The sequence below is a fragment of the Phocoena sinus genome, chromosome 5, assembly GCF_008692025.1.
Source record: "Phocoena sinus isolate mPhoSin1 chromosome 5, mPhoSin1.pri, whole genome shotgun sequence".
In the NCBI taxonomy this organism is placed as follows: domain Eukaryota; kingdom Metazoa; phylum Chordata; class Mammalia; order Artiodactyla; family Phocoenidae; genus Phocoena; species Phocoena sinus.
In genome coordinates, this window is record NC_045767.1 from 56,190,523 (window position 1) to 56,218,100 (window position 27,578).

Here is a 27,578-nt window from a genome sequence, read left to right on the forward strand (position 1 = left end):
ATAGAAGCCAGTAGTGTAGTTCTCATTCTCCACGTCAAACAGTAGTTTACACATATGACCCAAATAAATTCACAGAGGTGATAAAAAATATTTCTGAAGGACTTATGGGAAAATGGACATGAGGTACAGATATTCCTTTTTTCCGACTTGGGGGATTTTTATTATTATTATTATTTTCTGAAATGATATGTTGATTGGAAACAGCTGTAGCCGTCATGTGGCCCTGAGGAAAGTGCCAAGAAAATCGTACATGGGCTCATAAGGAATGTACTGATTTTGCTGGGCTGCTGAAAAACAAACATAGGTGTACCCTACTTCAAGATTTCTTAAATAAGTAGATACAATTTTTCCTCATTCTTTGTATTTCTGATAACAGATTGAAATTACAATGGAGTAATCACAGTCCAGACATACAAAAATGGAGTCAGACGAACATCAGAATCTGGTCTCAGACAATTCTTTGCACTACTGAGAACTTGAATTTTCTCTGAACTGTATCAAACCCAAGGACACCACCAGCTGTATTTAGAACAACATCCACCAGCTGCAATTTAATATTCTTAAGGTTCCCCCTTGTATCTATGCAACAATTTCTGACCCCAACCAATCCTTGTTTTATAAGCACACTGACTTCTTGCCAGCTCCAACTATAATTCTTGACAGGCAAGAATTATGTAACTTATGTAACCAACAGTGGCCTTGAGGTTTTTGCTTTTATAAGCTTCCTCCATTTGTAGTTTGGTGGAACACAATTCAAATGTTTCTTGAATCTGTGGTTCCAGGACCGTAGTCCTAACAAAGCCCAAAATAACACTTTCAAGGTCTCTGCTTCTAAAATTTTGTTTAACACTTCTTTTTATTAGTGTTTCTCTTGATTTTAGTGTTCATAAATGCATCTTAATTGAGACAAAGACAAAAATTAATAGGCATGGTAAAAACTGTAAAACTGTAATCCCTAAAATTAAGATCTTAACTAAAATTAGTCTATCAACTCTGTGTTCAAATGTGAAGAAAAAGAATTAGATATAAGACCGTATGTAAAATATTAAAATAACTTTCGTATTTGCATTTAATATCGAAAATATACTTACATTTATTATATCTTCTTCTTGGACTGAGCCCTCAATCATTATACAGTGTCATTCATTGTCTCGTCTTTATTTTAAAGTCTATTTTGTCTGTTATAAACATTGCTACTCCAGCTTTCTTTTGATTTCCATTTGCATGGAATATCTTTTTCATCCCCTCACTTTCAGTCTGTATGTGTTCCTAGGTCTGAAGTGAGTCTCTTGTAGACACCATATATATGGGTCTTGTTTTTGTATCCATTCAGCCAGTCTGTGTTTTTGGTTGGGGCATTTAATCCATTTACATTTAAGGTAATTATTTGTATGTATGTTCCTATTACCATTTTCTTAATTGTTTTGGGTTTGTGGGACCTAATGAAATTTAAAAGCTTTTGCACAGCAAAGGAAACCATAAACAAGGAAGCAACCTAAGTGTCAATCGACAGATGAATGGATAAAGAAGAGGTGGCACATATACACAATGGAATATTAGCCATAAAAATGAATGAAATTGAGTTGTTTGTAATGAGGTGGATGGACATAGAGTCTGTCATACAGAGTGAAGTAAGTCCAAAAGAGGAAAACAAATACTGTATGCTAACACATATATGTGGAATCTAGAAAAAAAAAAAAATTGTACTGATGAACCTAGTGGCAGGGCAGGAATCAAGACACAGACATAGAGAATGGACTTGTGGAAAGAAAAGAGGAAAGAGGAAAACAAATACTGTATGCTAACACATATATGTGGAATCTAAAAAAAAAAAAAAATTGTGCTGATGAACCTAGTGGCAGGGCAGGAATCAAGACACAGACATAGAGAATGGACTTGTGGACACAATGGGGGAAGGGTAAACTGGGGCGAGGTGAGAGAGTAGCATTGACATATATACACTACCAAATGTAAAATGGATGGCTAGTGGGGAGCCGCATAACAGGGAGATCAGCTCAATGTTTTATGATGACCAAGAGGTGTGGGATAGGGAAGGTGGGAGGGAGCGTCAAGTGGGAGGGGATATGGGGATATATACATACATATAGTTGATTCACTTCGTTTGTTGTACAGCAGAAACTAACACAACATTGTAAAGCAATTATACTCCAATAAAGATATTAAAAATATATATATTACAAATTTTATATTATTTTTAACTTCATTGTGAATAGAAACTATTTTCTAGTAAGTAAACATTTTTTTGACTTCTACTCTGTCCACTTTCACATATACATTTAGAAATGCATAATTATGTAAAAGTAGAAGTCCATTATAAATTATCTTTATTTTAATTATCTAAGTTTTTATTTTGTGAAGCTGATTATACAAATATGTATTTTTTGAGTGTGAACGCAATTGTTATCCTTTCTAATTTCCATCTTCTATCATCATTTCTCCAATGTTTATAAAATTTTGTAAGTGGTAAGTTTGTTCTTCAGATAATCTGATATCAGATTGTTAAACAGAATAAAAATCTTCTGCAGTCATTGTATTGTACATATTGATTGTAGATAATTTTGATTATCTAGACAAAGTGATACATTTTTCTCTATGTATTCAAGTATATAGGTTCTTAAGATCAAATGAAAAGGTAAAAAGAACCACTACTTTTTCCATGAAGTCTATTTATTCAGAATGTTAAAAACTACATCAGGAAAAGTTTCTTTAACAATTTATTAAATCAGTCACTTTCAAATTCCTATCCAATATTTTGAAAAGTACTTCTAACCAATGAGCTTTATTACAGATTTTTGGTTCGGGCTTTGGTTTATGTTTTCCCCCAGTATTATAATTATTATCCTTTTGTTTCTTAACCTTTGGAGAGAAAAATTTATATGTTTCTCTTTCTAACTGGGTTCTATGTCTATTGTTTAATAAAACCCAAAGTGAAGAAGCCTCATTCATGTTATTCCGCTTGGGTGCTCCAATTCACAGTATTGAAAGTCAGCTTGTCTGAATTTTCTTTAAGGATGTTACTGCACTAATGAAGACTCAGGTGTAATTCACTGGAAGAAGTTTTCTGGTGGAAATATTTTGTTACTTATGGTTAAAATGAGCATTCTACACCAACACAAAATGATCTATTACAATTTTTTGCAACACCAGCAAAATTATTCATACTTGCCAAGTTTTGCTTTATGTACAAAACTTTTTTAACAGAAGTCACTGTATTCTTGATATTAATTATGGTAGAATTTCCAAACAATATAAATTTTATATTAATTGAAAAAAGTTAGGGTGCTTCTTAAGGCAGCTTTTTTTGGGCAACATGACAGTGGTATAAATCTTTTCATAAAGGTTTGTTTTACTTTACTTATAATCATATTTTAAAATATCCCCCAATCCAATCTACTAGAGAAGTTGGTTCTATTTCAAAATATGAATAAATATACATGGACTTTCTATTAATGAAAGTTAAACTGACTTTACCTACACAGAAATGTGTTGATATGATATGACACAACACTGTAAAGCATTGTTTTACACGGACTTTTTTTTTTTTTTTTTTTTTGCGGTACGTGGGCCTCTCACCACTGCGGCCTCTCCCACCATGGAGCACAGGCTCTGGATACGCAGGCCCAGCAGCCATGGCTCACAGGTCCAACCGCTCCGTGGCATGCGGGATCCTCCCGGATCGGGGCACAAACCCGCGTCCCCTGCATCGGTAGGCGGACTCCCAACCACTGCGCCACCAGGGAAGCCCTTACACGGACATATTTTTAACTGAATATTTCTAGATTTCACAGGCTTTCAGTTTCATTTCCTTAGATTTTGGATTGGTCTTTGTACATCTTGTATTAAAAATGCTTTTCTTGACACTTGCATTAGACTCATATATATAATAGCATACCTCATTTCATTGTTTTTGTAATACATATAATAAATATATCAGTGGTAGAAAGAACTCAGTTTGCTATTTTAAAGAAAGCTGGATGTCACTTTTGTCCTTGATAGCTCAGCAGACAATAATAAAAAGAAGCTTCTAAAGAAGCATTAGTAACATTCTGTTTGCTGCATTAGGCAAAATTCTATCAACTGAATGATAGTTTCCTCTGTATTTTATTACCCCAAACACATGAAACTTGTAGTTTAACCAAGAAGAATCTCTTCAAAATAAATTTATTTCCTGGCATGAACTTTTCAGTGTTGTGTACTTTACTCACAATAACTCTGGAGCTTCTTGTGGAAAAGGTTAACATGGTTCTACAGACTTAAATGAATTAGTATCACAGTTTTATATCTCCCTCTCTAGGGTGATATAAACACCCTGCTTAGCATCAATCCAGGAACCTACATTTGACTACTCTAGTCTAAGAGAACACACTAGTTACTGGAGTGGCTGGCTCACCACCAACAATGAGTGGTGATGTGGTTGCTCATCTTGGAGACCAGAGTCTTAACTGGGCATCAGTAATGTCTAGTGTTAGGTACAGTTTTGACTTTGATTAGCTTTGAGAGAAGAGCACTTTGCTTCATTTCTCTGGGCTTCAGCTCTGGCCGGTGTAATTAGGGAATTGAACTAGATGATTTCCTGTCAAAATCCTTTGACATGAAACTTGATCAGTTTTCAATATGTTTTACTCTCCTAGAAAATATCATTCTAGTAAAGCTATTGGATCTATTTATATGCTGTGAGGAACAATGTATTTTGTCCCCACTAGGTTTTGAATCACAGGAAAGCTAACATCATTGACACAATACTTAGAGTAGGGGACTATAATCTTTATGAGGTTAAATATATTTATCTGTTTCATTCACTGATTTATTTCCAGTCTAGAAAATGTTAAACATGTAGCTAGAAGTTCAGTAAATATGTTGAATAAATGAATTAATGAATGAGCCATCACACAAAGCTTCCTGCTCATTAACGATAAAGCCAGCCTGCTCTTTCTCAAAGAGTCATTCTTTATTTGTCCATGGATTGGAAAGAAATACAGATCTTCCTGGACTTATGATCAGGTTATGTCCAAATAAACCCATTGTAAATTGAAACTATGATAGGTTGAAAGTGCATTTAATGCACCTAACTTGCCAAACATCATAGCTTCACCTAGCCTACCTTAAACATTCTCAGAACATTTACATTAGACTACTCTTGGGCATAATTATCTAACACAAAGCCTATTTTATAATGCCACATTGAATATTTCAGTTTATTTAGTTTTGTACTGAATGTGAAAATGGAATTGTTTTGTGGATACATATGGTTGTAAGTGTATCAGCTGTTTACCTACCCTCATGATCACGTGGCAAACTGGGAGCTGCAGCTTGCTGCCCTGCCTGGCATCACTAGAGAGTATTAAAATGCATATTGCTAGCCTGAGAAAAGATCAAAATTCAAAATTCACAGTATGTTTTCTATTGAATGAGTATTGCTTTAACACCATTATAAAGCTGAAAAATCATAAATTGAACCATCCTAAGTTGAAGACCATCTGTACTGATTTCCTTCCAACCCACATAGACAAATCCTCAATGTGATCTCAGCAAATTTTGGTCACAGGATGGGAAGGTCTTTGCATTATACAATCCATTAGATGGTGGTGATGATGATGATGGTGGTGATGACACTTAATCATAAAGATGCGTCTGAAGCACTTAATATCCTTACAACAATCCTATGTAATATATGTTCTTTTCTTACTACCACTTTAACAGAAGATGAAACTGAAGCACAGACAGCTTAACTTGCTCAAGTTCATAAAACTTTGCAGATCAAATATTTGTCAGTCTTCTCTACTTATAAGATTCCTTCCATTACACACACACACACACACACACACACACACACACACACACACACACACAAACACACACCTCCAAATATTCCAGGTAACTCTGTGTTTAAGGAAACTTTGCCATGTAGCCATATGCATTACCCATAGCACCACCTTAAATTTCAAATATAAGAAAAGGAGTCAGAACTCAGAATTTTTGCTCTAATTCAAGGAAGAATTAGTCATTTTGTAGCTGTCAATGTACCAAACAGAGTCAATCAACATGTTCTGCGATTCATTGAAAACAGAAGCAAAATTTCACAACTTAGCACAGTCTTCTTTTGCCTTTTGCAATAAATATATTTTTATCCAAAACATTTTTTTGAAATTTGTAAGGTACATTATTCACTTAAAAGATTGTCTTAGAATAAAAAAATTATTAGTCATAACAGACTCAGTGATTAATGTTAGTTCTTTGTATTCATTTCCTAGGGCTTCTTTTACAAAGTATCTCAAACTAGGAGGCTTAAATGATGGAAGTTATTTTTTCACAGTTCTGGAAGCTAGAAGTTGTTGAAACTTAAAGTTTTGGCACTGTTGGTTCTTTCTGAGGGCTCTGAAGGGGCATCTGTTTTATGCCTCTCCTGTAGCTTCTGGTGGCAACCAGCAATCACTGGTATTCCTTGTTTTGTAGATGCATTACTTTAATCTCTGCCTCTATTCTTACTTGATACTTTTACTGTGTGTTCTGGTGTCCAAATTTCCCTTTTCTTATAAAGGCACCAGTCATTTTGTGTAAGGGATCAGTGCTAATGACCTCATCTTATCTTAATTAAATATGCAAAGATCTTACTTCTAAATAAGGTCACATTCAGAGAAACTGACGCTTAGGAATTTAATGTATCTTTTTGGAGAACACACCTCAATCCATAATGCTATTTTTATGAAATAAACATTTTCCCCACAATAATACTAAACACTAAATTGACCTCATTTTTAAAACATTATTTTTAAAATTAATTTTTATATAATGGTTAATATATGTCATGCATTTTGCTATACAATTTACCTATACTAGCTCATAAAATTGATACCCCAAGTTCAGATAGTAGGGATTTGGACCAAGGAAGTATGGCTCCAGAACCTATTCCATTGATCTCATACCACATTCCTCCTTCAGGCTGACACACTCCTGCATCTTTATTTTTCTTTCTTCCTTTCCTCTCACTCTACCATCTCAAGATTCTTCCAATCTTTCCTACAGGTCATCTTCTATGTTGCTGCCATATGCATTCTAAACATTCTTCCCATTCTTCCTCATTGCTCAAAACTGACAGAGTGATATTATTTTCTGATTGCCAAGATTTCAAGAAATGAAACTTAAACTAGGCTGCTGAAATACATATGAATTGTAATGAGTATGTAGGTTATCCTTTCTAGGTTTCAATTTTTAAAGCTTGATATATATATATATATATATATATATATATATGTATATATATATATATATCTCCTAACCAAAAGGACTAGTAATTATTTTAGTAGAAATTCAGAAGCTTGGATTCAAAAAGGTTTCATACTGAATTTTTGATCTGCTGCAAAGTAAGTGACACACTGAGTTACATTTAATTTGTATAAAATAGGGATATATAAAAAGGAATTTAAACTTATTATTCTCTTTTAACAGACTAGAAACCTGGGGTAAATGAAGATTGGGTAACTTGCTCCATCTAATTAATAGAAGACATCTCAATTCTGCATTGAACTATCCCATACTACTTTTGTAAGATTATTTATAAGAATTAAATGAGATAATACATTTATAAATCATCTCTCTGTGAATTTCTTCATCACATGTTTTCCTGTTTTTTTTTTCCCTTAAATTATGTCTGTTTGGCATAAAACAGCATATTCCATTACTTAGTCACACTATAATTTTCCTAAAGACCTCCCTGCCATTGCAAATCATATTTCAACAGTATATACTTTTATTTTTAAGTAGTTCTCATATCCCCATGTCAGAACTAAACCCAAATTGAGAATAGATGAATGAATGAATGAATAAAAGAAAAGTTTACTATTGTAAAACATATTTTAAAACATGCTTGATTTGTGGATATAGAAAAATCCTTGCATCACTGGGATAAATCCCACTTGATCATGGTGTATGATCTTTTTAATGTATTGCTGGATTTGGATTGCTAGTATTTTGTTGAGGATTTTTGCATCTATGTTCATCAGTTATATTGGCTTGTAAATTTCTTTTTTTGTGTGGTATCTCTGTCTGGTTTTGGTATCTGAGTGATGGTGGCCGCATAGAATGAGTTTGGAGTTTTCTTCCTCTGCAATTTTTTGGAACAATTTCAGAAGGAGAGGTGTTAACTCTACTCTAAATGTGTGATAACATTCAACTGTAAAGCCATCTGACCCTGGACTTTTATTGGGAGTTTTTAACTCAGTTTCAATTTCAGTATTTGTGATTGGTCTGTTCATATTTTGTATTTCTTCCTAGTTCAGTTTTGGGAGATTGGACATTTCTAAAAATTTGTCCCTTTCTTCCACTTTGTTCAATTTATTGGCATATAGCTGCTTTTAGTAGTCTCTTATGATCCTTTGTATTTCTGTGGTGTAACTTCTCCTTTTTCATTTCTAATTTTATTGATTTGAGTCCTCTCCCTTTTTTTCTTGATGAATCTGGCTAAAGGTTTATCAATTTTGTTTATTTTTTAAGAGCTTTTAGTTTCATTGATCTTTTCTATTATTTTCTTCATCTCTACTTCATTTATTTCTGCTCTGACCTTTATGATTTCTTTCCTTCTACTAACTTTAGGTTTGGTTTGTTCTTCTTTCTCTAGGCACTTTAGGTGTAAGGTTAGGTTGTTTATTTGACATTTTTCTTATTTCCTGAGGTAAGATTGTATTGCTATAAACTTCTCTCTTAGAACTGCTTTTGCAGTATCCCATAAGTTTTGAATCATTGTGCTTTCATTTTTGTTTGTCTCTAGATATGTTTTGATTTCCTCTTTGATTTCTTCAGTGATCCACTGGTTGTTTAGTAACATATTGTTTGCTTCCACATATTCCTGCTTTTTAGGTTTTTTTTCTTGTAGTTTAGGTCTAATCTCGTACCAAAACCAGACAAAGATAACACACACAAAAAAGAAAATTACAGGCCAATATCACTGATGAACATAGACACAAAAATCCTGAACAAAATGCTAACAATCCAAATCCAACAACACATTAAAAGGATCATACACCAAGATCAAGTGGGATTTATCCCAGGGATACAAGGATACTTCAATATATGCAAATCAATGTGATACACCATATTAACAAATTGAAGAATAAAAACCACATAATCATCTCAATAGACACAGAAGAAGCTTTTGACAAAATTCAACACCCATTTATGATAAAAAATCTCCAGAAAGTGGGCATAGAGGGAACCTACCCCTAGATAATAAGGGCCATATAAAACAGACCTATAGCTAACATCAGCCTCAATGGTGAAAAGCTGAATGCATTTCTGCTAAGATTGGGAAAAAGACAAGGATACCTATTGTCACCACTTTTACTCAACATAGTTTTGGAAGTCTTAGCTGTGGCAATCAGAGAAGAAAAAGAAAATTGGTAAAGAAGTAAAACTGCCACTGTTTGCAGATGACATAATACTATACATAGAAAATCCTGAAGATACTACCAGAACACTTCTGGAACTAATCAATGAATTTGGTAAATTTGCAGGTTACAAAATTAATACACAGAACTCTGTTGCATTTCTATACACTGATAACAAAAGATCAGAAAGAAAAATTAAGGAAACAATCCCATTTACAACTGCATCAAAAAGAATAAAATATGTAGTAATAAACCTACCTAAGGAGACAAAAGACCTATACTCTGAAAACTATACAATGCTGATGAAAGAAATCAAAGACAACACAACAAACAGATGGAAAGATATACCATGTTCTTGGATTGGAGGAATCAATATTGTCAAAATAAGTGTACTTCCTAAGGCAATCTACAGATTCAATGCAATCCATATCAAACTACCAATGGAATTTTTCACAGAACTAGAAAAAAGTAAAATCTTAAAATTTATATGAAGATACAAAAGACCCTGAATAACCAAAGCAAGCTTGAGAAAGAAAAACAGAGCTGGAGGAATCAGACTCCCTGATTTCAGAGTATACTACAAAGCTATAGTCATAAAAACAGTATGGCACTGGCACAAAAATAGAAATAGAGATCAATGAAGCAGTATAGAAAGCCCAGAAATAAACCCACATACCTATGGTCAATTAATTTACGACAAAGGAGGCAAGACTATACAATGGAGGCAAGACAGTCTCTTCAGTAAATGATGCTGGGAAACCTGGACAGCTACATGTAAAGAAATGAAATTAGAACACTCTTTGACACCATACAATAAAACTAAACTCAAAATGAATTAAAGACCTAAAAGTAAGACTGGACACTGTAACACTCTTAGAGGAAAACACAGGCAGAACATTCTCTGACATAATTCACAGAAATATGTTTTTCAGTCTGCCTCCCAGAGTAATAGAAATAAAAACAAAAATAAACAAATGGGACCTAATTAAACTCAAAAGCTTTTGCACAGCAAAGGAAGCCATAAACAAGATGAAAAGACAACCCACATAATGGGAGAAAATATTTGCAAATGATGTAACCAATAAGGGATTAGTCTCCAAAATTTAAAATCAGCTTATGTGGCTTAATATCATAAAAACAAACAACCCAATCAAAAACAGGCAGGATACCTCAATGGACATTTGTCCAAAGACAAAAAGATGGCCAAGAGTCACATGAAAAGATGTTCAGCATTGCTAATTGTTAGATAAATGAAAACCAAAGCTATTGTGAGATCTCACCTTGCACCAGTCAGAATGGCCATCATCAAAATCTACAAACAATATATGCTGGAGAAGGTGTGGAGAGAAGGGAACCCTCCTACACTGTTGGTGGGAATGTAAATTGGTACAGCCACTGTGGAGAATAGTATGGAGGTTAGTTAAAAAACTAAAAATAGAGCTACCAAATAATCCTGCAATCCCACTCCTGGACATAAATCTGGAGAAAAACATGGTCTGAAAGGATACATGCACCATAATGTTCATTGCAGCACTGTTTATAATAGCCATGACATGGAAGCAACCTAAATGTCCACTGAGAGAGGAATGGATAAAGAAGAGGTTGTACATAATACAATGGAATATTACTCAGCCATTAAAACGGATGGAATAATGCCATTTGCAACAACATGGTTAGACCTAGAGATTTTCATGTTGAGTGAAGTAGGTCAAACAGAGAAAGACAAATATTGTATGATGTTGCTTATATGCAGAATCTTAAAAAAACGATACAAATGAACCTATTTACAAAACAGAAAGAGACTCATGGACTTAGAGAAAGAACTTATGGTCACCAGAGGGAAAGCAGGGGTGGACAGTTAAGGAGTTTGGGATTGACATATACACAGTACTGTATCTAAAATGGATAACCAAGAAGGACCTACTGTATAACACTTGGAACTCTGCTCAACATTGTGTAACAACCTAAATGGGAAAAGAGTTTGAAAAAGAATAGATACATGTATATGTATAACTGAATTACTTTGCTGTACACCTGAAACTAACACAACATTTTTAATCAACTATACTACAATATAAAATAAAAAGTTAAAAAAAAAACAACTGTAATGTAGCCATTTAAAAAAAAAATAAAATATGCTTATGTTTCCTATTTAAATGAGAAACTAAATAATAAGCATTTTATGTTAAATGTGAATAATATTATGTGTTATATATGTTTGGAAATGTTTATGACTGTCTTAATCAGCTTGGGTTGCCATAATAAAATACCATAGATGAGGTGGCTTAAGAATCAGAAGTTTATTTGTCAAAGTTCTGGAGACTGAGAAGCCCAAGATCAAAGTGCCAGCCAATTTGGTTACTGATTAGAACCCTCTTCCTGTCTTGCAGACAGCTGCCCTCTTGCTATTTACCTACATTACCTTTCCGTGGTGCATCCAGAGGGGAGAGAGACAGAGAGGAAGAAACAAAGAAAGAAAGAGATCTCTCTTCTTCTTCTACAAGGTCTTCAATCCTATGAGATTAGGACCCTACCTTTATGACCTCATCTAAATGTTATTTGCCTCCTAAAAGCCCTGTCTCCAAATACAACCATCTTGGTGGTTGGAACTTCAAAGCATGAATTTGTGGGGGAGTACAATTCAGCTCATAGATGAATTCTTACCATTTTTTACTTAAGATAATCCATATTTAGATAATATGAGATCTTGAAAGCAAGGAAAATGTGAAGCAGAATTTAAAATGTATCATAATAAATTAATTCTAATTTTATAACCTATAGTAAGTCTTAAGTCTTTTATAATGATTTAAGCATCAGATTTTCTTAGCTTTTCTTTGGATATCTGTACTTAGATTTGAATTGTCTCGTAACATTAGGTAGAGATTGTTTTTGCTATAGTCATAAAAACTACAAAAGTTGTTGTCATAATCTTGTTGTAATTAAATTCCCATTTATAGATATTCTAGTGTTTGAACTGAAAGTGTTCTATTTCCATGAAACCTCAGTATGCAAAATCTTATAATCCATGTTACTACACAAATGTTAAAAAGCTCAGAGTGTGAAAACATAGTTATATAGTCAATTTCCATTTAAGCAAAGAGCTTTAATAGAAGCATCAAATGTGCTATTTACTGCATTAGTACTTTTCCAAGTCTTCTTGAAAGAAAGCTTTTACCTTCCTGTATTACAACTATATTAAGGGCAATTATAGAAGAGCGCACTCAATCTTTAGATCAAAACTCTTTGCCAGTGAGTCAATTATCCTGGTTAAATAGTGCTCTGAAAGGAAAGCACTGTGCTTAGCGGCTATTAAGAAAAAACTTTATAGGAATTTTAGAAGCTTCAGGGCCTCCCCTACAGTCTGAGCTGGTCATGTGGTCCAGGCATCATTAGAACACCAGATGCATGTACTTTCTCTTCCATTTTCCATACCTGTACCTCCTTTCATCAGCATCATCAGTAAAATGGGAAATATCAATTGAAATGTCCAAAATAAAGAAATAAATCATTATTTGAATGCTATAATTTATAATTGCTTATTAACAAGGCTTACTTTTTAAGGATTTTATTTTATTCATCTATGTGGGAGTGGTAAAATTGCTTTGAACAACCTACATTCTTCCATGCACGTGTGTGTGTGTGTGTGTGTGTGTGTGTGTGTGTGTACAGAGAAAGAACAAGAAGGAAAAAGAGAGATAAAGAAGTTACTTTATGTGCCAAGTACCATTTAGGTTGTGAGAACATCCAGATCAACCAGTTCTTTCTCTCTAGGAACCCACTATCTGGCAGGGGAGACAGAGACATGAGCCAGCAACTATTAAACTGTTGGTTTGTATAAGTTTGTTTATAATACGAGAATAATATACTATGCCTTAGTAGCACAGATAAGGACACAATAAATTCTCCTAAGGGATCAGAAAAGAAAGTCAGGAAGGGCTTCACAGAAAAGGTGGTTCTGTAGCAAAGAATGAACTTTACCCAAAGAGAGTTCTGCCCTGTATCCCAGATACTTGGAGATAACCTCTAAACCCTTGGTATTTCCCAAATTATAGGAGCATCTTTTTTATTCATGGTGGGCTCCTGGATCATACCTGGTAGTTTATGTTAACCAGATGACTCTCATTGGGAGCTGGCTATACCAGAAAAAACAACCATGTGATTGGAGGGTTGGGGTTTTGTCAACTCCATGGAAAATGACTCCATCAATTGTGTGTATGTAATGAAGCTCCAGTCAAAACTAAGGAGATCAACGTTCAAGTGAGCAAATGCGTTGGCAGTACTTCTTGCATCTTCTCACACATAGATGGCAGAAGGATAACAAATGCCTCATTCCTGAGGACATGGGATCTTTTTATTTGAACCCTACTAGACTTCACCCTGTGTGTCTTTTCTTTCGACAGTTCAAACTTGATCCTGTAATCATAAGTATAGCACTTTTCTGAGTTCCTTGATTTGTTCTAGTGAACTATTGTACATGAGGGTGACTATAGAAACCTTTGAATTTATAGCTAGCTGGTATGAATTAGGGTGGTCTTGGATAACACCAAACTTGCAGATGGTTTCTTAAGTTAGGACAGTCTTGTGGTGACTAATCCCCAATGGTGTTTTTTGCCTATCTCATAACTGTGACATTTAAACTTGAACAGATAGACTTGTGAATCTGAAAACCTCAATGGATATTCCTATGGAGTATGAGTAATCCTCCTGTGAAATAATTCACTCTGAGCTTGACTTAACAAACTTTTAGGTTGTTGGAAGGAAGGGATATACTCAGAGTAAAGCATCCTGTTTTATATACTTAATTACATTTTTTCATACTCAGACCCATATTCAATTCTCATTTGAGTCATATTGAAACTAGAGGGAGAAATTAGCATCATAGTAAGTAAAAATTGTAAGATATTTTTCAACTAAAACTATTTAAGTTCTTGGGACAAAAGTAGCACTCCCTTGGGGCTATTTTGAACAGATGAGTTGTATTAACTCACATTGATTTTGACCTCCTCCTACAATGCCTTTTTGTACTGTAGAGCTTGTAAAACTAAAAGCCAAATTTTATGTTTCCTTTATAACTAGAAGTCTAAATGTAACTTTGATATAACTGTGTAAATCTTGATTTGGAAATTAATCAAATGGGTGAGAAACAGGGAATGGGCAGTTGATTATTCAGGTGTTTAGCTTAGCAGTGTTGCCCGAAGCTGTGATTATGGCTTCTCCCTTTGCAGGTCATGATTCTGGAGCCAACCACTGTACTGGTATTTTCATTTTCCACAGGTAATATCCTGATCTTATCAGTACAATAAGCTCCCTTGGGGTACACTTCTGAGGTGACCTTCAAGAAATTATTCCTAAGGGGTCTATATAGAGTTTGTCTGTTTAGACTAAATGAATCTGTAAGTTGATTTTAACCCAACGCTTAACCTAGTTATGTTCCGCAACTAAACCCTAACTAATAAACTATGACAACCTTCTAAGAAAAGGATACAAAAACACCAAAATGGGAGTCATGAAATCCCTAGATAAATATGCTTCAACTGGGAGCTTGTTAGAAATGCAGAATCTAAAAACTAACCCAAGACCTACTAAATCAGAATCTGCATTTTAACAAGTTTCCTACTGATTCTCAATTAATTTTTTTCCATCAAAGAAAGAGATAAAATGTAGAATTAAAACAAACAAATTCTGTGACAATTGCAAGGTGATGATGTTATCACAGAGTGATGGAGGCAGAGTGGTCTTACTTTAAATATGTTTTGTCAGTATAGAGCTCTCAGGGGCTGTAACATTTGAACTGAGATTGGTAGGATCTTAAGAGTCCAGGCATGAGAAAATCTGGAGAATATCTCAGATAGATCTGTCAGATGCAAAGATTTTGAAATAAGAATAGTTTGACATGTTCAGAAAATAGGAAGGTTATTGTGACTTGAATATGGTAAATAAAGAGAAAATGAAAGGTCAGAAAAGTAAGCATGAACCTGTCATTAAAAGGGAATATTGGTTTATATTAGCTTCAACTGGAAGAACAATTAGTGGACTTTAATCAAACAAATAATATGATATAATTTAGCTTTAAAAAGGACAAACTGTGGAGAATAGCTTATAGGCCTCAATAACTGGAAGCAGGGAGTCTACTTTAGTCCACAGGCAAAAAATGAAAGCAGCTTGGGCACTAGCAGTGACAGTAGGAATGGGGAAGAACTGGAAAATTTCAACATTTTGTACATTATTTCAATAGGACTTTGTAATTGAATGGATGTGAGACATGAGGGAAAGAGACAAATCAAGCATAACTCTGAGGCTGGGGGTTTAGCCAACTGGTAGGATGATTCTGACATTCTTGAGATGAAGAAGGCAGCAATAAGAAAAGTTTAGTTGTGGGGTTATTAAGAAATCCATTTTTATGGATGGAGCTAGAGATTATCACACTAAAAGAGGTAAGTCAGACAAAGACAAATATTAAATGATATAACTTATATGTGAAATCTTAAAAATAATAAAAATGAATTTATTTACAAAACAGAAACAGATTCAAATATACAGGAAAAAAAAAAAAAAAAAAAACTTATGGTGACCAAAAAGGGAAGGGGTTGGGACAGGATAAGTTAAGAGTATGGGATTAAAAGATATACACAACTATATATAAAATAGGTAAACAACAAGGATTTACTGTGTAGCACAAGGAACTATATCTGATATCTTATAATAACCTATAATGGAAAAAATCTGAAAAAAATATGTATAACTGAATCACTTTGCTGTATACATGAAACGAATACAATATTGTAAATAAACTATACTTCAATTTAAAAAGAAAAAAAGAAGTCTGTTTTTTAATATGTAAAATTTAAGATGTTAGAACTACAAATGAAGAAATGAAGATGGTAAATGGAAAGCTTGGAATTATGCTCAAGTTCAGGAGAGAAGTCAGAGCTACAGCTGAAATTTGATGATCTGTCTGCATGGGCATTGTTTTCAAAGCCAGAAGCATGGATGAAACTCCCTAGTAATAAAAAAAAAAATGTATAGAGATAATTAAGAATATTCAGAACAAGTCATTGGGGTTTCCCTTTCATCCACAGAATAAGTAAATGAGGAGGAGACAGAAACATTGGCAACTAAGCAGATAGATTAGTGAAATTAGAGGAAAAGCAGACATATCTGATATTTTACTCCAGAGATAAGGAGCTGGATCAACACTATCAAAGACTGATAGAATATCAGAAGAGAACAGTTACTTTCACTTTTGACATAATGGGGATCAATAACTATGTTACCAAGAACAGTCTGATGGACTGATAGGAATGGAAGCCACAGTAAAGTGGAAAAAAGGAAACACAAGCAGCCAGTCCAGGCAAATATGTTGCAAGGTTTTACTAAGAACAGGGCCAGAGGAGTGAGGCAGTAATAGGAGCAGAATATAGACTTGAAGTTAAGGTTTCATTTGGTTTTATCTAATGGAAGATAGTAAAGGATGTTTGCATGTTGACAGGATAATATTATTGTAATAAAGAGAATATATGCATTAATTATAAAACAAAGTCCCTGACAAGTTATAAGTGATGGGATCTGGAAACTAAGAAGAAGATTTTGGGGGGCATAGAAAAAATAATTTTTATGCTTCTTTTGTAATACAAAGGAACATAGAGAATTCAAGTACAGATAGAGGTAGGTCTTTAGACGTGGTGGTAGGAAGATGAGGGATTTCTTATTTTTTCAACTGACTTATGAGGAGAGGTAAATGTCAGGAGTTGTTGGATGACCATGTAGTCTTGCTGTTACTGTGGTAACTGAGGCAAACCAAAAAGTAAAGCATGATGGAATTAGTTCTGTTAGTCTTTTGAAGGAAGATGACCAAGTAGTTCAAGCTAGAATTCAGAATATTTAGCTTAACATTACTGGACATGTGGGCAATATTCTAAGCCTAAAGATGGTATGGAGGACATGAGTTTAAAAGCCTTATTTAAATCTAGATGTAGCCAAATTTTTAGGGGAAGCACTGACTGAATCCACACACCCTAGCCAGGCCCTATAGTAACCACTTGCATGAGTTATCTTACAACAGGAGGTCCTGGTAAGGGATGCAGAACTAACAAGCTACCACCAACTGGAAGAATTTGGGAAAGGTCAAAATGAGAGAGGAGACATCAGTCCATATGTCCTACAAACCTCCCAGAATCCTTCTTGCGGGAATCTATCTTGGCTGAGTGATGCGTGCGCCACCAGGAAAGACCCTGAGTGAGAATGATTGGCTAGAGACAACCCCCAAACTAACCCCATTACCATAAAACCCGAGACTAAGAGCCATGTGGCAGAGCAGTTCTGCTGGGCTCTCTCACCCTGCTACTCTCCACCCGGGTGCCCCTTCCCAATAAAGTCTCTTGCTTTGTCAGCATGTGTGTCTCCCCAGACAATTCATTTCCAAGTGTTAGACAAGAGCCCACTCTCAGGCCCTGGAAGGGTCCCCCTTCCTGCAGCAAAATGATTAACTTCTGGCAAATGAGATTGCAATGATTTCTGAGACTAAATACCTGGACCCGGGCCAAACTATACAGGTTAAGGGCATAGTCCTCCACAAGCCTGTTCACTTTATTTCAGATGCCAGTCACAATCCCAAGGGTCCCCACTCTGATCATGGGCTACAGATATAAGAGTTCTTACTATCCACTCAGGTTTAATACTTTGCTAGAATGACTCACAGAACTCAGGAGAGCACTATACTTATGATTAGATTTATTATAACAATACAAAGCAGAACCAGACTAAGGGAGAAATGCATAGGAGGTAGTCTGGGAAGGTCCAAAATATGCAACTTCCTTGTCCTCAGGATGTATTAGCCTTTGGACACATCAACATATGACAGTATGCAGAGTATTGCCAGCCAAGGAAGATGACTCAACCATCAGTGTTCTGAGTTTTCCTTAGGGCTTCATTATATAGGTATGATTAATTGAATCATTGTCTATATGGTTGAATTCAGTCTCCAGGCTTCTCTTCTTCCTGGAGGTCAGGATGATATCACATGGCTCAAAGCCCCAAATCTCTAACCACATGTTTGTTCTTTCTATTATGGATAGTCCACATTCTAAGTCATCTCATTAGCATAAACAGGTTTGGTCTCAGGGGCCCGCCATGAATTTAAAAAATCACTTCTATCACTAGGGAAATTCCAAGGAATACATGTTACTTCCCAGGAACTGGGGACAAAGGCCAACAAAATTCTAGATTCTAAGAATTTAGTTATCATTTTAGGAACAAAGAATAGAGATCTGTCAGATTGTTTATTAAGCAGAGATGTAAATGAAAGTGTTGTTCAGGTCTTCATTGAAAATAAATTTAAAGGGAGCTGATTCTACTGTGAAGGAAACCCATTTGATACTTTAGTGTTTGTAATTCTTCTGGATTTCACCTACAATATTACACCTAGACCTCTAACAGCCATCTTGGGTCATGAATTGACCTTGCAGATGAAAGCCACATTCCAGAAAAGAACTTGGTATAATTATCACCTAAGAGCTAAATCCAGCCCACCATTCCTTTTTGTCTGTACAGTTTTATTGGAATGCAGTCATACCTATTTTAGTAGTTATTGTCTAAAACTACTTTCATGCTACAATGGCAAAGTTACTTTTTGTGACAGAATCAGAGTTGATAAGTTTTGATAGAGATTGTGTGGCCTGCAAACCTTAAAACATTTCCTGCCTGGCCCCTTAAGAAAAATTTTTCTACCTGTGATCTAGAATAACAGGAGAGAAAAGAAAATGAGTATGTGTCCCTGGCAATAGTGGAACTTCTGTGCTGGCCCTGGACTACTTACTTCTGGGCTTCTTTCAGGTGAAAAAGGAACATACTTCCAACTTGCTTAAGCCACTGTTATATTTATTTTTTATTGTATTCATGTCTTTATTGATAAATGCAGCCAAATCTAATCCTTAATGATAAATCTGGTATTTAGCACAGACTTGATACCTTTTAAAAAGCTCTTTATGTTAAAAACTAATACATTTAAATGTTTACCATGTCAACATTTTGCCATATGTCATTTATTTTACTTTAAGAGGTTTTAAGAACTTTTTTGGTAATTTATGTCAAAGTATCGTTTTGTCAGCACTCATTAGAAAAGTGCTAATTAGAAGAAATATTAGTTAGAGCAAGAATTTTAAGACAACTATTAATATCTTTCCTCTTCCGCTAACATAATTTTCTTGATTTTCTGTGAGCCAATATTTGCTGTGATCGAGAAGTATTCTGAGAATGTAGTCATTACTGTAAATATCCCACAGCAAGATATAAATTCTACTAATTACCATATGTCAAGTTTTCGATCTCCCCACTTAGTAACAAGTTATCAATTTATTTTTCTGTGCTTAATGCCAGAGATAAGATTTCTCATAAAAATACTATGACTTCATTTAATACAATTATCAGAATGTTGACTAAGTTTTCTAACATTTTATCTAAAATATTAACATCTAGAGGAATCTTCTTTGATATCGAACAAATGCTACATTAATTTTTAGTGTTATTAAATCTTACAGTAGATCAAATAACATCCCAATCTACAACAGGCAAATGCCATGGTTACAAGAATTTACAGTAGTATCTCAGTATAGTTACATAATTACACATTTATTTAACCAATTAAGCATGATAGTGGCATTATTGTCAGAGATATGATATATGATCTGAACATAATTTAGTTAATGAGGAACAAGAAATGCCTGCTAAGTAGGGCAGGTGTTCTGTTAGCAGAAGACTGCTAATTACCCCTGACATATGTCAGATTTAATGGCCTTATGTAAAAAGAAATTATTGAGGAGTGGAGAAATCATGTTGAAAATAGTTTCTTTATTTATAAAATATTTTTAAACATTTAGCTTTAGAAAGTTGCAAAAAAAAAAGTTTGCTGTAGACAGTAGTGCAGATATTGTGCAAATTCTCCTGTGTACTCAGTCAATGATAAATAACCGCTGCCATTTCACGTTTTTGTCTGTTATGAACTTCTAGAGGAAAAAATCTTTACTTCCAATTTCTAATTATCTAGACTCCCAAATGTATCCACCTGCAGAATCCCCTGGCTTAAGTTGAATCCAATTCTTAACTCCTAAAATCATTTTAACTCCCTCAACTCTTTCTCCTTTCTTATAAATAATAAAGACAATCAACATTTTGCATGAGGATGGGAAAAATGACGAAGACAACAAGGTTTTTGAACTCCTGTTGTAGGATTTCAATGAAGTTCCTTATTGACGATTGACAAAGAATTAATGGAAACATGGAATTCAGGGTTGGGGTTTCAAAGGGAATTACTGCTAAAAAATGTAAAATACCAGATAAACATGGCAATTATGAATTATGGAATAGTCATCTTTATTGATAAAAAATAGAAAACTTCTGATGACTCACTTTGCAGTCCCTGAGATAATTCAGTATAATTTGTAGGCTTAAATTTGTGGCTCTAAGCATCCTGCATTAAAACATATGAAAATGGCCCATATAAAAATTTAATTATAAACTCTTACCTTTTGCTTTAATTATTTTTTCATGTGTAATTAGTCAATATAGCTGTTTTTAAAATGCTATCTTAAGGATGGAGTATAAAATAGAGTAGAGGTTATAGTGTCATACAGTTCTTATACCTACTAAATTTATCATATTGGTCAGTTTAAATAGCTTATCTGAAACTCACTTCATTGTAATGAAATTCTCTATATTAATATTAATCCCATAAATTTATCACACAAAAATGGTACTTAACATTTACATATAATAGTCCTCTGCTTGTCCCTACTGCATACCTCCTTCCCATCATCGCTCAAAAAGACAGTGTTTTCTCTTAAAAATATAGTATATTCAATTTATGGAAAACATGCAGTGGGCTACATAGGAATTAACAGAATATGCCAGCCTCACAATTTGGCTAGAATTTAGTTAAAAGCAGTAAAATTATTTTGGCAAAACAATATATTCTTTTCATTTTTTCCAGGTTTACACATTCAATTTTGGTTAGATTGGTTAGTATATAGAAATAATTCTGAAGTATTTGAAAAATGTTAACCATAATTCAAATTTTAAAATGATTTAAATATTACAATTTTCAAATACCTTGTTTTATATTTGGTCCTTTATAATTAATATTCTCCTCACTGGCAAAAATCATTAGATATAATCCAATAATTTTCTTTCATATTTCTTTAAAATAAGGACAGATAAATATGACCAAAGAAATTCAAAACTATTTTTTGCCACTAGTTTTCTTATCTTACATAAGTTGGAAATATCGAAGACTTAATACTTTTTTATATAACACATAATGCAATTCCACATTGGTGTGTACAGTTACTATTGTGTATTAAAACTTCAAATCATTTATAATTAAGTTATAGTTTATGAAAAATGTAGTGTGCTTATCTGGTAAGTAATAAAGGCATCAAACTCTGATTTCTTAAATTAAAAAAAGTCTTCCTAGTGTTCCTTTTCTTGTGATAAATTAAGAAAATTGTGTTCTGAACTCTTTCCATTTATTAGTTCCCAGTCATAGTTTATTGAAAATCTGACTCATATCTTGGCACTATATCTGAGATAAGTTAGCTCTAGCTTGTCTGAAAACAAGTTCACAAGTCTCAAGTTTTGTCTGACTTTCACGAAGAGTAAACGTTATGTGAATTTTTAACTACCTGTACAGCCTGGCCCCACCCAAACTATTCATATTTATCTTATACCACTTTTCAGCCAGATTCTCAGTTCTAGGAACTCTGACAGTCAGCACAAAGATTCTGGATTCTGATAGTTCTAGCTTCCATTCTCATGCTCACATTTTATATTTGCCTAGAGCTCCCTCCATACTAATTTTAAATCACACTAATTTTCGAAGATCTTTTGTCTCATTCTTGTTGGAAGCATTTCTGGCTACTCGGCTGGATATTTTCATTCCTCAGTACTCTATAGAAATTAAAATTTGCCTTCATGAAATTCAACAATGACTCGTTTAATTTCATTTCTGCTTCAGTATTTGTTCCATAATGAATACAGGTTTATCTCCCAAATAGTTTATGGTTTCTGGGAGGGGAGAAACAGCCTATTATTCTCTTCTACCTCCCACAGTTATAGTTGGAAAAAGTGTGGCCAATCATTATGAATTAAATAATTAACTTCCAAGTGCTTCTTGTGTGATGGTTTGCTAAGCATTCAACATGGTGCCTGCTGGACACCCTGACTATGAGGGCTTAATGACTGACAGCCATTATTATTGTCATTATTATCCCCTCTTTCTTTTTTCTTTTTAAATCTACATTTCTCAGTTTCCTGTTAAAATAGTATCAATTTTATACAAGGTGGATTTTCTTCTCTTCTACACTTTTACATGTTGATATGTCCTGGGGTTAGTACTCTTCTCATCTCTCTCTATACTTCCTCACTTATTTTCAAAAAATTCTTGATGGAAAGAGAGATTGATATGATTACACACTGGATAGGATAGAGGGTACATGAAGAAGTCATTATTTTAATTTATATCTTATTTTTTTAAGATGAGAGAAATGTAGAGAGTTATTAAAGGAAAGGGTGTGAAATATGTAAATGTAGGTGTTTACAAAAGGTAAAGGAAAATGTAACATTGAGGGAGAAGATAAAGGATGGCCTCAATGTTCTTAATGATGCAAAAGCAAGGTAGTCATCACAGAAAGGGGGAGAAAGTTTGTATAGGTGTCTTAAAAATTTTGAAGACTTTTGCATGGTCACTGAGCAGAAAGAAAGGTATCTGACTTTAGACAAAAATAAGAATTAACTGGCAGTACTGAAGTCTTTGTTGAAGTTTTGAACTTAAGCACTTTCAAATAAATCTCTCCTTACATAAATCTAGGTTGTCTTTTATTTCACACTTCTCTGTAAACTTTGACAAAGCTGATCTTTTCCTGATCTGTGTTCCCAGGAAAACAACAAAATGGACAGGTAAGAAATCCCCCACCTTTTTGAGTTCCAAAGAAGAATCCATGCCCTTAAAGAAAAATTGAACCAGATGGAGTTAATCAGGTAAGGAAAACTTTATTCAAAACTATTGCAATAGGGGAGAGAGATTGAACACACTTTGCTGAAATAAAAAATAGGAGAGATTTTAGATGTTGGATGAGCTAGTGGAAAATCACTGGAGGATGTTAGGGAGAAGTTGGTCAATGTGATTAGGCCTTCTGTGTTTGCTAATTGATCTTATCTAACTCAGGCTTCTACCTTTACACAGAAGACTAAAGATAGGAACCTTTTGAATTTGATTACATTTCAAAGTGATGGTTTTCCAGTCCTTGAAAAAGAAATTCCTGGGAAGAGTCTTTTTTTGGCAAAAAAACTGGCAAGAGTCTGAGAAAAGATTTATATCTCAAAGGGGCAAAGAAAGACTTTAAAATTGCAAGTTTTCTAAAGTAAATGCTCTAATGAAAAGAAGGTCAGGATCTATAACCACGGAGAAAGCGGTCTAAAGTGTAATTAAGCTAAGGAGAATAATAAGGCTGTCGTGGTAACCGTGTGTATTCTGTGTATTTTGAGATAAACCCACCTCTATCTTTCTTCAATGACTCAAATAAGAAGCTTCTTCTTTCTTTCTCTTGTCTGCCATAAGAATCCAGGATGACTTCCTACTGTATCTCTCTGTAAAACCCCAAGGCCTCCATTCTTATATTTGGGTCTTTCCTGATACATGAATGTTCTTCTTAAAAATTTTAAAAATTTTCTGGTACATCTTGTCTTTCATATGGTAATATATGCTATATTAATTCATATTACAGTAAATAAAATGAAATGAGTTGATGTAAAAAAAGCACTTAGTATTCCTGAAAACTATTACTTTTATTTATTTTTTATTTTATTTTAACATCTTTATTGGAATATAATTGCTTTACACTGTTGTGTTAGTTTCTGCTGTATAACAAAGTGAATCAGCTATATGCATACATATATCCCCATATCTCCTCCCTCTTGCATCTCACACCCACACTCACTATCTTACCCCTCTAGGTGGTCACAAAGCACCAAGCTAATCTCCTGTGCTATGTGGCTGCTTCCTACTAGCTATCTATTTTACATTTGGTAGTGTATATATGTCAATGCTACTTTCAATTCGTCCCAGCTTATCCGTCCCCCTTCCCGTGTCCTCAAGTCCATTCTTTACATCTGTGTCTTTATTCTTGTCCTGCCCCTAGGTTCACCAGAACAAGTTTTTTTTTTTTAAATTCCATATATATGTGTTAGCATACAGTATTTGTTTTTCTCTTTCTGACTTACTTCACTTTATGTGACAGACTCAAGGTCCATCCACCTCGCGACAAATAACTCAATTTCTTTTTTTTTATGGCTGAGTAATATTCTATTGTATATATGTGCCACATGTTCTTTATCCATTCATCTGTCGATGGACATTTAGGTTGCTTCCATGTCCTGGCTATTGTAAATAGTGCTGCAAGGAACATTGTGATACATGACTCTTTTTGAATTATGGTTTTCTCAGGGTATATGCCCAGTAGTCAGATTGCTGAGTCATATGGTAGTTTTATTTTTAGTTTTTTAAGGAACCTCCATATTGTTCCCCATAGTGGTTGTATCAATTTACATGCCCATTAACAGTTCAAGAGTGTTCCCTTTCCTCCACACCCTCTCCAGCATTTATTGTTTATAGATTTTTTTTTTTTTTATAAATTTATTTATTCATTTATTTATTTTTGGCTGTGTTGGGTCTTCGTTTCTGTGCAAGGGCTTTCTCTAGTTGTGGCAAGTGGGGGCCACTCTTCATCGCGGTGCGCGGGCCTCTCACTGTCGCGGCCTCTCTTGCTGCGGAGCACAGGCTCCAGACGCGCAGAGCTCAGTATTTGTAGCTCACGGGCCCAGCTGCTCCGTGGCACGTGGGATCTTCCCAGACCAGGGCTTGAACACGTGTCCCCTGCATTGGTAGGCAGACTCTCAACCACTGCGCCACCAGGGAAGCCCTATAGATTTTTTGATGATAGCCATTCTGACTGGTGTGACATGATCCCTCATTTGTACTTTTGATTTGCATTTCTCTAATGATTAGTGATGTTGAGCATCCTTTCATGTGTTTGTTGGCAATCTGTATATCTTCTTTGGAGAAATGTCTATTTAGGCTTTCTGCCCATTTTTGGATTGGGTTTTTATTTTTCTGATATTGAGCTGCATAGCTGCTTGTATATTTTGAAGATTAATCCTTTGTCAGTTGCTTTGTTTGCAAAGATTTTCTCCCATTCTGAGGGTTGTCTTTTCATCTTGTTTATGGTTTTGTTTGTGGTCAAAAGGTTTTAAGTTTCATTAGGTCTCATTAGTTCATTTTTGTTTTTATTTCCATTTCTCTAGGAGGTGGGTCAAAAAGGATCGTGCTGTGATTTATGTCATAGAGTGTTCTATGTTTTCCTCTAAGAGTTTTATACTGTCTGCCCTACATTTAGGCCTTTAATCGATTTTCGGTTTATTTTTGTATATGGTGTTAGGAAGTGTTCTAATTTCATTCTTTTACATGTAGCTGTCCAGTTTTCCCAGCTTATTGAAGAGGCTTTCCCACTTATTGAAGAGGCTATCTTTTCTCCATTGTATATTCTTACCTCCTTTATCAATGATAAGGTGACCATAGGTACATGGGTTTATCTCTGGGCTTTCTATCCTGTTCCATTGATCTATATTTCTGTTTTTGTGCCAGTACCATACTGTCTTGATGACTGTAGCTTGGAAGTATAGTCTGAAGTCTGGGAGCCTGATTCCTCCAGCTCCACTTTTCTTTCTCAAGATTTCTTTGGCTATTTGGGTCTTTTGTGTTTCCATAACAACTGTGCAATTTTCTTTTCTAGTTTTGTGGAAAATGCCATTTGTAGTTTGATAAGGATTGCATTGAATCTGTAGATTGCTTTGGGTAGCATAGTTATTTTCACAATGTTGATTCTTCCAATCCAAGAACATAGTATACCACTCCATCTGTTTGTATCTTTTTTATTTTATTTTATTTTTTTCATCAGTTTCTTACAGTATTCTGCATACAGGTCTTTTGTCTCCTTAGGTAGGTTTATTTGTAGGTATTTTATTCTTTTGTTGCAGTGGTAAATTGGAGTGTTTCCTTAATTTCTCTTTCAGATATTTCATCACTACTGTATAGGAATGCAAGAGATTTCTGTGCATTAATTTTTTATCCTACTACTCTACCATATTCATTGATTAGCTCCAGTAGTTTTCTGTTAGCCTCTTTAGTACCATGTCACCTGCAAACAGTGACAGCTTTACTTCTTCTCTGGTTTGGATTCCTTTTATTTCTTTTTCTTCTCTGATTGCTGTGGCTAAAACTTCCAAAACTATGTTGAATAATAGTGGTGAGAGTGGCAACCTTGTCTTTTTCCTGATCTTAGAGGAAATGGTTTCAGTGTTTCACCATTGAGGATGGTGTTGGCTGTGGTTTTGTCATATATGGCCTTTATTATGTTGAGGTAGGTTTTCTCTATACCTACTTTCTGGAGAGTTTTAATATAAAATGTCATTAAATTTTGTCAAAAGTTTTTCTGCATCTACTGATATCATCATGTGGTTTTTATCCTTCAATTTGTTGATACGGTGTATCACATTGATTGATTTCCACAGATTGAAGAATCCTTACATTCCTGGGATAAACCCCACGTGATCACGGTGTATGATCCTTTTAATGTGCTGCTGGAATCTGTTTGCTAATATTTTGTTGAGGATTTTTTCATCTATCTTCATCAGAGATATTGGCCTGTAGTTCTCTTTTCTTGTGAAATCTTTTTCTGGTTTTGTTATCAGGGTTATGGTGGCCTTGCATAATGCTTTTAGGTGTGTTCCTTCCTCTGCTATTTTTTGGAAGAATTTGAGAAGGATAGGTATTAGCTCTTCTGTAAGTGTTTGATAACATTTGCCCATGAAGCCATCTGGTCTATGGATTTTGTTTGTTGGAAGATATTTAATAAGTTTCAATTTCAGTGTTTGTGATTGGTCTGTTTATATTTTCTATCTCTTCCTGATTCAGTCTCAGAAAGTTGTGTTTTGCTAAGAATTTGTCCATTTCTTCCAGGTTTTCCATTTTATTGGCATATAATTGCTGGTAGTAATCTCTCATGATCCTTTGTATTTCTGCAGTGTCATTTGTTACTTCTCCTTTTTCATTTCTAATTCTGTTGACTTGAG